The sequence below is a fragment of the Scleropages formosus genome, chromosome 7 (assembly GCF_900964775.1).
Source record: "Scleropages formosus chromosome 7, fSclFor1.1, whole genome shotgun sequence".
Lineage (NCBI taxonomy): Eukaryota > Metazoa > Chordata > Actinopteri > Osteoglossiformes > Osteoglossidae > Scleropages > Scleropages formosus.
Window position 1 is genome coordinate 32,992,545 of NC_041812.1, and position 15,383 is coordinate 33,007,927.

Below are 15,383 nucleotides of genomic sequence, written 5' to 3' on the forward strand. Positions count from 1 at the left end.
TATATTTTAAATGTGATACTGAGGTGCCTGCTTTCATTGCTGCTTTACAGCTTTACATGTCAAATGTGCTATGCTTATGGAAAATGAGCATTTTGGCATTTAGTCCCTAAAAATGTCAAAACAAGGTTAAATTAGAGAATGTTTAGGTTGTTCAGCCAAAATTTCAACAACCATCTTCAAGGCAAATTTACTGAGGATAAGTTATTTATAAACAATATTACCGCACATATTTTATGCTAATTCCATGTTTTTTACATGTTTTGTTTCCTTATTTGTGGTAGGATTGCTTAGAGTAATTATGTAAATTAAGCTGCATTTTCCATTTTAGATATCCAAAAATATGCTTTTCTGTGCTGCAAGTAGTTGGTTGCAGACCTCAGCCATGCTCAAATTATAGTAAACACACAGTGACAGTTACTTTACATTGCTTGTGTTCTTAGTACCTCTGTTTTCAGTTAAATTTTGATTTATAATATGAAGCAACATTTGTTTAAACAATGCAAAATGTGCACATATGTTGTATACCTCCCTTTCATGTGGCTGTGAAACATGCCAGAAGAATATATATTTTATTTGTGTTTCCTTTCATTTTGACACTGAAATAATAAGTTGTGATTGATTCATAATACTCTCTGAAGCAAGATCAGAACTGAGAATATTGTTTGTATGTTTTTCTTGCTGTGGGCTTTGAGGCTTTTCATGCACAGTGTGACATGGTATGTGTGGACAGTACTTATCAGTGACAAGAGGACAGGAAAAGTCAACTATCACACTGAAGAGCTACAGCTGTGTAAAAATGGTGTATAATTTTTATAACGTGTGATTTGTCATAGTTTTTGCTATATTATTTGTAATTGTGACTCTTTGATGTGTCAGTCCCTCTGGATTTTTGATATTAATAAAACTCATGATTTTGTTGATTGCACCAGTAGTACTTTTCACTCAGACATGCTGTTACTGGCACTTTTTGCTGTCCTTTTTTGATAGTGTACTTCCAGAAAGGTATTCAATGCAAGATGTTTCTGTGGAGGAGTTAACATCTCCCCTATTTTAACCCAGCTTTGACCTCTACATGTGTCTTCTTTGGATTATGGTTACTTTTACCTTAATTTGGTGACCTTGTATATGAATATGATATCGCATATCAAGGCTGACCTACCATGATCCAGCTCCTAAGGTCCTAGCAAGCAATCATGAAATTCAGGCTGCTAAAGCAGAAAAATACTGCTTTAGGCCAATAAATGAGCAGTGTATTAAACACACACAGGGGGTTTGTTTGTGCTTTAGAATCATCAGGATATACAAACTGTACTTAATTATGTACAATCTGAGTCTTTCTATTTTTGTAGTCTCATTTCAGAATGCATTTAAAATTATTGAATTGCTTTAATTTTATATCATTCTTTAATGAGATTTATAAGTACTGATCATTTTAAACAATGCAATGTTAAGTCTCTAAATAGTTATGAGTTTTTGTATCCCGCATGTGTGTAATTTGTGTGTATTCCTGTGTGAGTCCATCTGTGTAAATCATTTCTTCTGTCTACCGCCTTTTCCAGACGTGTTGAAAACCAGCAATATCTTGAACCAACACAAGGGGGCAGGTCAAATTCACAGGAGCATAGATAGATGCATTTAAGTCTTTCTGTTCTTCACATTTTTACAGCAACTGGGTAGATTTTTAATATTTGGAGTAATACTAATACATCCTTGTTTTTCAGTGTTGCATATTTTTGGTTAGTGTGATGTTTTCCAGAATTTGACATAATACATGTTAAGTTCCTGCTTTTTTAGTATGCTTTAACTCAGCTGTGTTTTTAGCTTTGGTAACTACATTCATTCCCTCCTCTTGCATTAGTTGGTTTCAGATGTAGCTCAGATCAGACTTTTAACCCTGTTAATTTGTCATTGGTTACAGAGAAGTTACTATATGTTCTGTCACTGTTACCCACACCATGGGAGAGTTGTAAAGCTCAACATCCTCTGTAGCCTTTACTTTCTCTGAACCTTATAACTGCCCCTTCAGGATAATGATCCTTTCTCCACTCTCACCCCACCTGATAAAAGGTTACTCAGATCAGTGTGGATCCCTGAGTGGATCCTAGAGACTCATCTTCACACACCAGATGCTGAACTGCCCAGGCACTCCCAAACCAGAAAAACTTTATACCTTGCAGTTACCACAATGACATTTGAAGATGTGGTTCTTGGAGCACAGTCTATATTACATGTTACCTGTTTTTTGTTTTATGGGCTGTGTTCATGGTAGCACTATTTCTTGTTGCTTAGGTGTATTGTCAGGAACACTTCTTTTAAATTGCTACTTTTGACTCTAGATTATGATCATACAATATTAAGCCTATATATATATATATATGTATATATACACTGGGTCCTCGTGTCACAATTGTTGAATTTATGAATTTTCAAATATACATTTTCCCATGTAATTAGTTATTTTTAGTTGTGTTTTTTTCAGTGGCAAACAGTGCACAAATTTATTGTATAAATCAGCCAGAACTGAAATTAAATAGAAATTTGGGGAGGCAACGTATTTTTATCATTTTAATGTGGTTTGAAGTTGAAAATCACTTTCTCACTTTTTTGAATGGCTTGTGCTGCTTCAGGGTCTAAGGATTCAACAGTTTATCCCAGAATCACTGGGAGGAAGACAAGAGTGGGTGATACATCCTCGACAAAACACGACTCCTTCACAGGGTAGCAACACGTGTTCACTTTAAAGCATCCAGTTAACTGAACTACATGTTTTTGGATTTCCTTCACTAATGTCATGGTTTTGCTTTAATGAGGACAGACTCAAGTGCAGAGTTTCTTGAAAAGGTGTTTAATAGAGCCAAACGTAATCCAAAAAACAAAGTCGTGGGACAGGCGTAGATCAGGCGATCAGCAAACGTAGTACAGAGGGCTAGACAAAGAGCATGGTCAGGAAATACAAAGGTAAAGGTCGATATCGGGAAAGGTTCACTGTAACGCTACTGGAGAGGAAACAAGGGTGGCAAAACGAGGTTCCGCATCCAGGCTTCCTCTGCGTCCCTCTTTATACTCGTTTCCATTAGGAAATGGCAGGTGTCACCAATGTACTGGCTGCGACGGACGTGACAGTACCCCCCCCCCCCCCCCCGACGGGCGGCCCCGGACGCCCTGGGCTTTGAAGGAGGGGGCCCCCAGGGGTGAGGAGCCAGATGCTCTGGATAGTCCCTTTGAAAGACAGTGATTAGATCAGGGTCAAGAACATCCGAAGCGGCCACCCGCGAGTGTTCCTCCGGGCCGTACCCCTTCCAATCTACCAGATATTGCAACCGACCCCGCCATTGGCGAGAGTCCAGTAGGGCCTGGACCTTGTAGGTTCGGTCACCATCTAGAGGCAACGGAGGGGCTTGTGTGGTGTTTCCCGGCAGCTGGTGTAGGGACACTCCTACCGGTTTCGGGAGGGAGACATGGAACGTGGGGTGTACTTGGAGGTCAGGAGGCAGCTGAAGGCGGTAAGTAACTGGTGTTACTCAGCGTGCTATTTTGAAGGGGCCTCTCTAACGAGGCCAGAGTTTCTTTGACAGTGTCTTCAGGTTAAAATCTCGGGTGGAGAGCCATACTCTTTGCCCTGGTACAAAGGAAATGGTACGCCGGTGTCGGTCCACTTGACGTTTATATCGTTCCGTACTGCGGAGCAGGTGGGTGCGGACCGTCCTCCACACTCGGGCGCTCTTACTGTGCCAAGTTTCCACGGCCGGGACAGGACTCTGTGGAGTTTCTCTAGGGAACAGAACAGGCTGGTAACCTAAAACACATTGGAAGGGCGAGATACCGGTGGACGTATGCTGCCCGGAGTTGTGGGCATATTTTGCCCACGCCAGGTAACGAGCCCATTGGTGCGGCCGCTGGGAACAGTAGGCTCGGAGATACCTCGCTATATCCTGGTGCAGGAGTTCGACTTGGCCGTTGGCCTGTGCGTGGTACACAGAGGTAAGGCTAACTGTTACTCTGAGCTGCCTCCAAAAGGCCTTCCATACTTGGGAAGTGAGCTGGGGACCCCGATCTGAAACAATATCTTCGGGAAGGCCGTACAGTTTAAAGACTTGCTTGAAGAAGATCTCAGCGACCTCAAAAACAGTGGGCAACTTTGGGAGAGGCACCAGTCTGTGGGCTTTGGAGAAGCGATCTATAACAGAGAGTATCACTGTCTTACCCTCGGAGGCCGGCAGGTCAACTAGGAAGTCCAGGACAACATGGGTCCAGGGTCTGCTCGGTGTAAGCAGGGGTTCCAGAAGACCTGCTGCCTTCTCGGGCAGGGTTCGGGTCTGAGTGCAGGTAGCGCAGGCCTGGACGAAGTCCCAGAAATCATCGGACACTGAAGGCCACCAGAATCGTCCCTGTAACAGAGAAGGGGTGCACCGGATGCTGGGATGCCCTGCCTCCGGGGCCTCGTGCCCATTTCATCACTGCCGTGCGGAAGGAACTGGGCACATAAACTCGTCCTGCAGGTTTCCCAGGAGGTTCAGGCTCGCTAGCCTGGGCTTCTTGTAGGTCTTGGAGAAGTTGCCATTGGACCAGACCCACCACACATCCCTTGGGTAAGATCCCCTCTGGGTTGGTGGGTGTCGGTTCTGGGTCGTGAATCCAGGATAAGGCGTTGGCTTTCATATTTTTGGAACCTGGCCGATAGGACACAGTAAAGTTGAATCTGATAAAGAACAGTGCCCAACAGGCCTTGCGGGAATTTAACCTCTTAGCTGTTTCAAGGTATTCAAGGTTTCTGTGATCGGTAAGGACTAAAAAGGGTTGGACAGCGCCTTCCAACCAATGGCGCCACTCTTCTAGCGCGAGTTTAATAGCAAGGAGTTCCCTATTTCCAATGTCATAATTACATTCGGCAGGGGCCATCTTTCTGGAAAAGAAAGCACAGTGGTATAGCTTCGGCGGATCTCCTTGCCTCTGGGACAAGACAGCTCCCACTCCTACGGAGGAGGCATCAACCTCCACCACGAATGGCAAAGAAGGGTCAGGCTGTTTGAGCACTGGATCAGAGGTGAACCAGGTCTCTAGTTTTTGGAAGGCCCTCTGTGCTTCTTCCCCCCGAAGGAGTCGCCATTCCTTGCTGGAGGTTAGTGCAGTAAGGGGAGCGGCCACAGTGCTGAAATTTCTGATAAACCGACGATAAAAGTTGGCGAAGCAAAGGAAGTGTTGGAGCGCCCTTACCGTGGTGGGTCGGGGCCAAGATGTCACCGCTCTGACCTTCCTGGGGTCCATGGAGACTCCTTCCCGGCTCAGGATGTAACCCACGAATGAGATCTGGCGTTGGTGGAATTCACATTTTTCTCCCTTGACATACAGACGGTGCTGTAAGAGTCGCCGGAGGACTGACCGTACCTGCTGGATATGTTGCTCTCGGGTCCGGGAGTAAATCAGGATATTGTCTAGATAGACGATAACACAGTGGTTAATGAAGTCCCCCAACACATGGTTCAGAAATGCCTGGAAAACTGAGGGAGCATTGACTAGGCCAAATGGCATGACCCGGTACTCATAATGGCCTAGTGTAGTGGAGAAGGCCGTCTTCCATTCATCTCCCTCACGGATCCAGATCAGGTTATATGCGCTGCGTAGGTCTAATTTCATGAACCAGGTTGAACCGTGAATGCCTTTCAAGGCAGAAGTAATCAACTGCAACGGATGTGGATATTTGACCGTCATAGCATTTAACCCCCGATAGTCAATGCACGGCCTTAGTCCCCTGTCCTTCTTACTGATAAAGAAAAACCCAGCTGCCGCAGGAGAAGTAGAAGGCCGGATAAGGCCTGACGCGAGGGCCTCCTTGATGTACTCTTGCATAGCCTGTTGTTCAGGTAACGACAGGGGATATACCCGACCCCGAGGTGGTGTGGTACCTGGCAAGAGGTTGATAGCGCAGTCTCAGGGCCGGTGCGGAGGTAGTTCAGCTGCGCAGGTGTTACTGAAGACCTCTTGTAGGTCCTCGTAGTCAGGGGGTATCTTCGGCTGGGGAAGACCCTCTACCCCTTCCACTGAAGTAGCCCGGCAAGGAAGCGTGAGGCAAGATGAGCGACAGGATTCTCCCCATGAGACCAGTTCATTGGTACTTCATCTGAAGACTGGATCGTGGCATGTCAACCATGGGTAACCTAGAATAATCGGGGTGTCTGGAGCTTGGATCAAAAAGAAGGTCAGTTTCTTGTGGTGACAGACCCCGGTTTGAAGTAGGAGAGGGATAGTTTGAGTGTCCACTACCCCGAACCCCAAGGAGTGACTGTCAAGTGCTTTCACTCTCAGGGTGACCTCACATGTCTTAAGGGGGACACTGTGTGCTCTGGCAAAGCCGCAGTCCATGAAACAGCCCGCTGCTCCTGAATCGATTAGGGCACTTGCCTGTACACAATGTCCCTCCCAGGCAATCCCACTTGTCCCCGGTGCTCCCCAGGACTCACCTTTGTGTCCTTGGAGTTCCCTTGGGGTGGTTGAACTGTGCAGGCGGCATGGAGATGCTCCAGGGACCCGCAATAGAGGCACAGGTTCCCCGCCATGCGCCTTCTCCGTTCCTCAGGTCCGAGTCGACTTGGCATCACCTGCATGGGCTCGGGTTCTTTCTCAGACCTGGACACACTGTCGAGTCCTGCCAAGGTTGTCTATGGTGATGGCGGTCTCCATAAACCGGTCGAAGTCCCAATCCTCACCCCTGTAGGTGAGCTCATCTTGTATCCGGGGGTTCAGCTCTTTGCAAAAACAGATGAGGAGGGTAGTGGAGTTCCACCTGCTCTTGGCTGCGAGGGGTCTGAACTCAACAGTCCTATTCCCCTGGCTGAGGCGCATGAGATGGTTACCCGCAGCGCACTCCGCGTGAGGGTGGTCAAAGATTGCATCATACTTTTCTCGAAAAGCGGCATAGGTGGTTTTCTAACGTGTACGGTGACACGCCTGCTGCAGCCCAAGACGGGGCCGGACCAACCAGCAATAACAATATGAAGGCAATCTTCGCTTCGTCAGTCTGATACATGCGAGGAGAGCTTTCGAAAACCAACTCACATTGCATCAAGAAGTCTTGACACTGGTCGGGGTTGCCATCATACCACTCTGGAATAACAATCAGCGTAGCGGGACCAGCTGCTTCTGGTGGTGCGGGAGGGGGATATGTTCAGCGGGGGCCGCGGGTGCCGTCTGTCATGGTTTCGCTTCAACGAGGACGGACTCAAGTGCAGAGTTTCTTGAAAAGGTATTTAATAGAGCCAAACGTAATCCAAAAAACAAAGTCGTGGGACAGGCGTAGGTCAAGCGATCAGCAAACGTAATGCAGAGGGCTAGACAAAGAGTGTGGTCAGGAAATGCAAAGGCAAAGGTCGATATCGGGGAAAAGTTCACTGTAACACTACTGGAGAGGAAACAAGGGTGGCAGAACAAGGTTCCGCATCCAGGCTTCCTCTGCGTCCCTCTTTATACTCGTTTCCATTAGGAAATGGCAGGTGTCACCAATGTGCTGGCTGCGACGGACGTGACAACTAATTTTATACATAATAAAGCAAACTGAATGCAGCCAAATACTAGCAAATGTTGCAAAGGTTATTTCATGTCAATAAAAAAATAGTAAAAGTCCTGTGATAAGACTGGTTTCCCATCCTGAGTTCTTTGCTCTGTGCTTTTAGGATAGGCTACTGAACACAACAGCTCTGCACTGAACAAGGAGTTGACAAAAATGAAATGACAAACTCTTAAAGCAGATTAGAACTTCGTTTATAGTTTTATCTGAGATTTTAATAGATCCTAGCTTGTGAATAATTGAGGGTTAGGGTTAGAGTCTGTGTTATTAAGCTGTTATTGATTGTGACTTAGTTGTTGGATTTATGAACAAATGAAGTTACAAACAGACCTCTGGTCCCAAATATATTTGTAAATTGAGAACCCATCGTGTTATAGAATAACAAAATACGTTATGGCTATTAGTCTTTTAAGGGTGATCTCCTAGTCAGTAAAGAAACATTTTAACATTGGTTTTAAGTATTTTATGAAAATTCCATCTTAAAGACTTAAATTTTCTGAAAAGATTTCTGATTTTCAGATCCAAAAATGATGCAACTTTACAGTTCTGGATACTTTCTATTCATGATCCCATTATACTTTCCATATAGAACTGTTTCACAATCAGGGCTGCTGTTTGAGTTTAACCTTATCTAGTGAAATACAATATTTTCAGACTAGCATATGTGAATGCTTTGGTTTTACAGTAAAAATGTTTGCAATGACAGATTATTGTTGTTGCGACTATCCATCCATCGTCAAAAAGCGCTCATTATAAGCATTACCCAACAACACAGGGTGTGAGGCCAAAGGGGGAGAGGACATACCCAGGACGCGATGCCAGTCCGTTGCAAGGCACCCCAAGCAGGGCTCGAACTCTAGACCCACCACACAGCAGGCACCAGCTGAAACAACTATACAACTGCACCCCTCTGCTTCTTGTGACTAATGATAACATTTGAAACTTAGTGTAGATCTCATGATTCTTGTGAGGTATCTGTCAGAATGCAAGTGGGATTTTTATTAGAAGTTTGTTGTGTGAGATGATTCCAAAATGCTGGTTTAAGAACCAGACAAAGGTCAAAACCGATTGTGCAAACATTGTCCGTAATACTGATCTGAAATCGAGATTGAAGGGATGAGGAATCAGGAGCGAGGAGCAGGTCACGAGCACAGTGGGGACAGTTGTTTCAGTGTAGAGGTGGAAACACAATCCAATGTGACAGTATCCTGCACTTTTCTTTTTGTATGTTAATATTCAGGACACAGGAGGATAAACAACATGTCTGAAGAGCTCTTTATATGCTTAGTCAAGTTCTGCTCTTCGCTGTTTGATTCTTTGTGATAATGTTGGTCTTTGAGTGTCCTTTGCTTCCACTCCTCACCCTCAGGCAAACAGCTTATTCTAGTCCATTGCTCTGAGTATACTGTGCTTGGAAAGAGACACTCTCACCAGAGCCAATCACAAGTACTTGAAACAATTAAGGCCAATCGCAAACACTTGCTCCATACAAGAACAAAAAAGCCAGTATTCAGTTTAAATTAGAAAGATGGAGAGTTCTCAACAGCACCTTTGGATTGAACAGTCAGCTTATATATAGTCCAAGATATGGCAAAGGATTTAATGTAAAGATGGGAAAACAGAACACACAATTGCAAACAATTACAGTTTCTGATCCAGTGTCCACATTAAGCCAGCTGGAATAATGTCAACCTTGGATCATATGATTGTAATTATACTGAAGTTTTTCAGCCTCTCTGTTCCTTCTGTCATCTCAAAGAGAGGCATGTGAATGGCTCACTCACTGTGGCCCAACCAACTGTTCCTCCATGCCCTCTATTTCATGCCCAGATTATCGCACTCAAGCAAAGAAGTACTCTTGGTTTTGACTGATGCTATTTTTACTGTACTCTGCACCAAACAAACAAACAAAAAACACATTCCCTTAATAAAATTGGTTTAGATGTAAATGCCTGACCCATCATTTTGGCTGCAATCCTCACACATTTCCAACAGCCAAGCTGCTAGGCAAACAACTTGCATGAAGCTATGAATGCTATGAGCTGGTGGCATTATATTGCTTATTCTCTCAACTTTGACTAGATGCAGTCATTAGCTACTTAAACCATGCATTTATTTAATTTTAGTTAATATCTATCTATCTATCTATCTATTTATCTATCTATCTATCTTTTTCTTTGTGGCCTCTTTTCCTTCCCCCCCTTTGTTACCCTTGAGTTTTATCTGTGAAGAAGTTGTATTTAGTGGTGTAAATGTGATGTATTTATCTGTGTAAGTTAATACTGGTTAATACTGCTTATTCATTTATGTCATGCTTTTCTCCAAAATGAGTTACAATGTTAAATTTCTGTACTAAGATACTTATAATTATTTATTCAGCTTGGCAATTTTTACCATTGAGGTACCTTGCTCAAGGGGACAACAGTAGAAATGGACATTCAAACTCAAGTCCTTCGAGGGCAAGGTAATAACTCTAACCATTAGGTTACCTGAAAGGGGTTTTTGATGTTGCATCTTTGTCTTTAAGAGTTCACTGATTAGTTGATCGTTAGGCTACTTACTGAAAAATTATTACATTTTCAGATACCATAAAACTGCATTTAATGAAAATTGCGATGAGGACCTCATTGGTTCTCTACAATAGTTTCCCACATTGAGATATGTTTTTTCAAGACCCCCAGGTAAGTTACATGTCCTGGCAAGTATCTTTAACACTTTGAGATGTGGAGGTTAGCAACAGGTTTTTTATTGTGCTAAACACTTCAGCATCAAAAAGCCATCCCCTGAAGTTGTTGAAAGCAAATCTGTTTCTGTGGTTTGGAAAACTGACAATTTAAATAAAAAGAGAAAACAAATCTCTTCCTTTTTAGTAAGTCAGAAGTTCTCCAAACGAATAGATGATATGTAAGTATCAGATACTACATTTCATTCCTATTGGTATTTGGAGAAGAGTAGTGGCTCAAAGCTATTAATATGGAGGTGTTAACCTAACTATGCTCAGACTGCTTATTTCACTTTCTGTAGACTTTATGTACTTGGCAGCTGTGACTTACTATAGGAATAATCTGAGCACATGCCTTGTCTCAGTCCCTGAAATGCAGAAGGCATTCTGTCGGCACCTCACTGCAGTCACAGTTGTATGCTTTTGTCCACTGGCAGTAAACACAGCCTAGCTTTGTAGGATGAACTTTTCTCTAAACATTTGTTGGGGGGGATGTTTTTTAAATCCGCATAACCTCTGCTAAATCTAAAAAAATGTTGAGGGTTATTGACTAAACTTGTGTGTTGGTATTTTTGTAAGTTAAGCAATTAAGAATTCTAACTCATTTCACATCAAATGTCAGATTGGGGATAGAGAGTTTTATTGGTGAAGGACATGGTGGCACCGTGGGTATAGCTAGTACTGTACAGCTCCTGGGCTAATCACTGGTTCTGAGGTTGGAGTCCAGCTCAGCATGTGTGGAGTTTGCATGTTTCTCCACATATTTGCACCCCATGCACATGCATGAAGGAAGGGACTGGCAAACTATTTTTGTTCCTCCTTTCTCTCAGAAACCATGTGTTTCGTTGTTATTTGTCGACCTTGACTTGATGGCAATTCCATCTGTCCATCTACTGTCCACAAAAAGGACGATCCAAATTAGAATTTACTGGTAGCGTTTTCACAGTGAGATAGGAATATGACAATTGAAAGTTTAAAAAACAGCTATTTTGGTTTTGCCCAATGTGTCAGATCTGTTACACTACTGCTCATTTCCACAAACAATTACTGCACAAAAGACCTTACTTTTTTGCACTATCCAGTATAAAATCTGTTTAGATGTCTGTTTATTGAACTTAACATATTGTTGCACTTTATCCTGGGATATTTTTAGTTTTGTAGCTTGTTTTGTCAATTTTTGTAGTAGTAATAGTATATGTTGTCCTCTATATTCACACTGTGGTCCAGGAGAAATGCTATTTCACTCCTATGTATGTCCTAAACATATTGTGGGAATGACAATAAAGTTGACTTTAACTTTGACTTTATGTCATGTCATGTTGAGCTGCTGTGTTTGAATTTCCCTGCAGGGATTAATAAAGTATTATCCTCACATGTTCTCTTTTGTTTTTATTCTGCTTTTTGGACTTTTACAGCAACTGAAGCTTCTGACCTTCAATTACTGGTGTAGCGTTCATGTCATGCCATTATGATCAGAAAGAAAGCAGTAACTGGCTACAGCTAAATATATACTGACATTTTGCCTTGCTCAAAAAAGAAAACATTATGACTAATGCTTCTCCATATGTATCATATTACTTTTTATTTATTTAGATTATGTGTGCTGTCAACATTCTGCTGAACTGCCATTACTTAGAGCAGAAGTTCACTGTGGCATAAGTTTGGGAAGTTTTTCTGGAGCAACAAAAGCACCTTGACGGTGAAATATTTGCCACACAGACTAGAAGTGAAGTCAGAATGTATTAGTAGCACAGTAAGCATGAAGCTGGAGCAGAAACTTATCCTCTGTGACTAATATCAGGGATCAGAATCTTACTGTCAGTTATAAACCACTACAAAAGTCTCCAGGAAAGGGTTTTCCTCAAACCTACGTATTTCTCACTGCTGCTGTTCCTGCATGACATTACCATTGCCTTGCTCTGGTTATGGAGCGTGGTTCATATGTCCTCATATTGTGTGTGCTGTTACCCAGGGGCAATGGCTCACAGAGGTGTGGTGTGATTTATGTGCTGGACTGCATTATTGAAGTGAGTTGCTGTAGGGAAAAGTGGGGGGTAGCTGAGGCAAGACCTGGGGTCCCATGTGTGATTGAGCTACCCTTTCCAAGAGTTCTGCAACAAAAACAAGACTGTTGACTTAAAATCACAGCCCTGGTCCAATCGAATGTCCTGTTCCAGCAACTTAAACTCAGTCCAGTTCTCGGTCCCATTCCTCAGAATGGTATCTCCTCTTTTCCACTGGCACACTGTAGCTGTTTGCTACAGTTCATTACTTCTACAGTTTAATGACCAAATATGTTGCCCTGTATTGTAAAAATAAGAAAGATTAATTTTGTATTTGGTCATTTGTAATGGAAATAAGTGTTTTCTGTTGTGGGGAGGGAAGAAAAACTGATTTTTGCTACATCCTGCCTAGATTTATAGACGCGTTTAGTCTAAGTGCTCATGGCCAGCACAGCTGTGTGTGGAAATGCATAGCAGTACAAAGTGAGGTTGATGGGCTTCATTTATGAAAATAGACATTCCCGTGAGTCTTAATAAAATGTACTGTTACCTCATTTTCAGTGGAGCAGAGTTATATTCCAGGGTGTCAGTCAATTCCTTGAAGAGGAGGCATATGGATTCTGTGGGTTTAACTCTGATGCTGGACTCAAACTGCATCTCTGCTGTTCTGCCGCTGTCATCAGTAACACACTGTGCTGCCTATGCTTTAATATCAAGCACAAGTTCTCCCTCACATCCAGGTCCACATAATAAGGCAAATGCCTTTTTAAATGGGTGCCAAATTTTTCAGTTTTTTTTCCCCAGTCCCTGATGAACTGGATGCAGATTTATACATTAAGGCAGGAATTTGGAAACGGGTGCTGACAGTTAAAAGTGGGAGTACATTAAAGGTTGGAGTATTTAATTTTCCACAGACGTGGTTTTCATTAGGGGGTGCGGTGGCGCAGTGGGTTGGACCGCAGTCCTGCTGTCCAGTGGGTCTGGGGTTCAAGTCCCGCTTGGGGTACCTTGCGACGGACTGGCGTCCCGTCCTGGGTGTGTCCCCTTCCCCCTCCGGCCTTACGCCCTGTGTTGCCGGGTAGGCTCCGGTTCCCCGTGACCCTGTAAGGGACAAGCGGTTCTGATAATGTGTGTGTGTGTGTGTGGTTTTCATTACCTGTGATTGAAAAGGGGTTTCATTTTTCTTATCAACTGCATGTGTGTCCTGTAAGTGGAAGGGGGGGTTCCCACCTCCTTCTTGTCTGAAATGTAAGCTCTGAGTTCTATGGTCCCAGTGTCATCCAGTGTCCTTCTGAAAGCACCTGGTATGATCCTAAAACCCTGTGGTATAGACCCATTAATGTACCCTGGCTGTGATCTGGTGGGGACTATTTTAGGCATTGTTTTTTTCTAATTCAATCAACTTCCTGTGAAATTTCTGCTTGCCAGGCCTGAGTGAGTTAGGTAGATAATAACTGAGTCTCGCTAGTCATATAATTACCTTCAATCAATCAGGATAAGTTACTAACTGCTGACAATGACTGAAATTAAAACTTAGGAGTTTAGCTAGTTTGATACGATCCTGTTCAAAGTTATATATTTACAATATACTCTTACAAGGCAAGAAGCCTTTCTTATCTGTCTCTCCAGTGTTCTTTAAAATTGTTAGAAATATAACGGTAATACAAAATGAACATTATGTTCTTTCAAAAATGTGTCCTGCACATAAAACTTATGTCATCAGTAGTACTCCCACTGACATTAAAACATCTGGCCTGTGGGAGAGTGATTTCCAAAGCTCACATACAGCAAACAGCCAGTTCTGGAACATTATTTGATATGGATAGAATGTTGCTTCCCTTCTGCCACCATTTACTTGACACTTAAATCTGGTTTCTTCCTACATTATTTGCTGATTCTCTTCATTTGCAGTCAAAACTCACCATTGTTTTGTATTGTCATTTATAACTGCAATAATAAATTGTAAATAAAAAAAAAATGTAAATTGTAATAACTTCTAGTTAATCTCTTTTAACTTTGTCCTACGTTAATATTTAAGCAATGAACACAATACTTAATATTGACTGTAATATTGTAATACTATAATAATACAATAGACAATACTTATTAGAATACTTGAACAATTCTTAAATAAATTTAAAAGACTCATTTTGAAACATGTTCTCCACAAACCCAGAAATGTTTCTCACATTCCGTTCTGACAGTGAGGAACACCAGGCTCCCTGTTCTTCTGTCCTGAGTGCGTTTTACTGCCATCTACTGGCGGTGCATAGAAATGCAGGACATTTTTGGTCTGCACAAAAATTTGAGATGACACACACACACACACACACACACACACACACACACACACACACATTTTCGGAACTGCTAGTCCCATACGGGGTTGCGGGGAACCAGAGCCTACCCGGCAACACAGGGCGTAAGGCCGGAGGGGGAGGGGACACACCCAGGACGGGACGCCAGTCTGCCGCAAGGCACCCCCAGCAGGACTCGAACCCCAGACCCACTGCAGAGCAGGACCCGGTCCAACCCACTGCGCCACCACACCCCCCTTTGAGATGATACAAAAAAGAACATTAAATAAAAATAAATCAATTCAAAATATTATCTTTGACAATTCGAAAGGGACATGTTTCTAACATGTGGTACTTGTGTATAATGGCAGAAAAACTCCAGTTAAACGTATTTTTTCATGGTTATTACATGATATAAAATAGATAAAATATCTGCTCTATCATCAAAAATAAATAGAAATATAAATGTTTAATCCACTTTTTCTTTTATTTTCTTTTATTTTCAGGTTTCTGCTGCTAGAGAGTATGTAGGAGCTTGCAAAATCAAAACACGTACTGTAAGTCTAAGAATTTCTTGTGCATCTTAATACCCAGCTTAACTGCTCCCTTAGGAGAAGGAATATTAATTAAATTGGAAAAGATTCAAAGTAAAAGCACAAGTCATAGACATTTATATAATGAAAATCATACTGTGTAAATTATTGTAAAGCAGCCAGTACACTGAATAACTTCATAATTTTTAGGTCCAGGCAAAAAAAAAAAAAAAACTATTTCAGAAAATTAAATCAGTGCACAGTTTA

General features: G+C 42.5%; 1 protein-coding gene across 5 annotated transcripts in view; it reads left to right on the forward strand.

The window, feature by feature from the left end:
* Positions 1-15,383, forward strand: part of znf469 (zinc finger protein 469) — a 162,604-nt gene that overhangs the window by 18,031 nt on the left and 129,190 nt on the right. For 3 of the 5 annotated variants that reach the window (XM_018765036.2, XM_018765034.2, XM_018765039.2), the window contains exon 3: positions 15,090-15,140. The exons of the other annotated variants lie outside the window; for them this stretch is intronic. The gene's annotated coding sequence lies outside the window, so the exon portion shown is untranslated. The remainder of the gene's footprint in view (positions 1-15,089; positions 15,141-15,383) is intronic. 5 annotated transcript variants of the gene reach the window in all.